The sequence below is a fragment of the Etheostoma cragini genome, unplaced genomic scaffold (assembly GCF_013103735.1).
Source record: "Etheostoma cragini isolate CJK2018 unplaced genomic scaffold, CSU_Ecrag_1.0 ScbMSFa_2737, whole genome shotgun sequence".
NCBI classification, from domain to species: domain Eukaryota; kingdom Metazoa; phylum Chordata; class Actinopteri; order Perciformes; family Percidae; genus Etheostoma; species Etheostoma cragini.
Window position 1 is genome coordinate 289 of NW_023266931.1, and position 1779 is coordinate 2067.

At 46.4% G+C, this 1779-nt stretch overlaps 1 long non-coding RNA gene across 1 annotated transcript; it reads left to right on the plus strand.

Annotated features, from left to right (window-relative positions):
• Positions 1-307: 307 nt before the first annotated feature.
• LOC117940562 lies at positions 308-1497 on the plus strand. Its single transcript, XR_004655776.1, has 2 exons — positions 308-496; positions 1325-1497. It is a non-coding gene; the product is annotated as an uncharacterized LOC117940562 (long non-coding RNA).
• Positions 1498-1779: the final 282 nt, after the last annotated feature.

A 1779-nucleotide genomic window follows, 5' to 3' on the forward strand; every position in this document is an offset into this window, starting at 1 on the left:
AAGTACTGTTACTACAGAGCAATATGACTCGGGTATAAGTACTGTTACTACAGAGTAATATGACTCGGGTATAAGTACTGTTACTACAGAGTAATATGACTCGGGTGTAAGTACTGTGACTACAGAGTAATATGACTCGGGTGTAAGTACTGTTACTACAGAGTAATATGACTCGGGTGTAAGTACTGTTACTACAGAGTAATATGACTCGGGTGTAAGTACTGTTACTACAGAGTAATATGACTCGGGTATAAGTACTGTTACTACAGAGTAATATGACTCGGGTGTAAGTACTCTACGTCAGCCTGGTCAGGTGACCGGGGTCACATGAGCGGTGGTCATGTGACTTTCTGAGGTTATTTTTCATTCTGAGATTTTAAATCGGCGGCAGCACCGCAAAGCGACAGACAGGTGAACAGGAGACAAACAGACAGGAGACAGGAGACAGACAGGAGACAGACAGGTGAACAGGAGACAGACAGGAGACAGGAGACAGGTGAGAGAGTTACTGAATCTTTTTACGTTGTTTCTGTGTGTTAGCAGTTAGTAGCTAGCCTGAGCTAACCCACTTCCGGGTTATAAACATGATCTTAGTTATTATTATTATTATTATTATTATTATTATTATTATTATTATTATGTAGAGTGTTTCAAACTTGGAGCTTCCTTTCGTTGAACCAGTGACGTATTAACCGTTGAGCCTCGTGCAGCCTTCCCGCTGTCCGCCGGACTCCGTTCAAAAACTAAATTAGTTATTAATCTCTCTCCTGTGATGAAGCTCTCCGTTATTTCATCGCATGTTAATGTCTTTCTGAATCGGAATCTCTCCGGCATGAATTCGGCTGACAGAAAATCAACCAAAAACACGACTTCCGGTCAGCATCACGTGTTTGTGTTGGTCCTTAACATAATAACGTGAGTGAATCTGCGGAACACAAGCCTAGATTACAGTGTTCTAAAAATATTGTAACGTGTGTTTCTCACTCGGTCCCTCCCCCCTTCATGTGATCTAGTGAGGATCAGACTCACTAACTCAGTCTGACACAGGAACCGCTCCCGTTCCAACCGGATGTTCCCTCTGCCAGCCAAACTCTGTTGAGAAACATCCGCATTTAACATTGGTTCGTCCCGTGTGTGAAAATGATCACGATCAAATCAAATCCAGATTTTTGGGACATTTAGGGCCTTTATTATATATATTATACATTATATATTAGATATATAATCTATGTATTACGTTTATACAAATATAATTATATATAATACATAAAACCAAAACCAAAACACATTTACTTCATATTTTTCACTTCCTGTTGTGTTGCAGATGCAGCGGCTGGTGTTGTGTGTCTTCCTGTCCTCCCTGCTGGGGGGGGATGGCAGGGGGGGCGTGGCCGCGGCTCCGGCTGCAGACGAGGTGACCTACCTGCCCGGTCTGCAGAAACAGCCAAGTTTCCGACATTACTCGGGGTACCTGAACGTAGCTGACGGAAAACACCTGCACTACTGGTCAGTCCCTCAGAACACGGTCTGGTCCGGGGGGGTTAGGCTCTGGGGGGGGTTAGGTCATGTGGGGTTAGGGCCGGGGGGTAGGTCCGGGGGGGGGGGGGGGGGGGGGGGGGGGGGGGGGGGGGGGGGGGGGGGGGGGGGGGGGGAGGGACACAGGCACATGGTACCTGGGTCAGGGTTAAAACCCTCCCACTGCATGTTGTGTTGCGTTCAGGGTCTTGTTACCCTGTGTGTTGCGACAGGGTCGTGTTAGATAGATAGATAGATAGATAG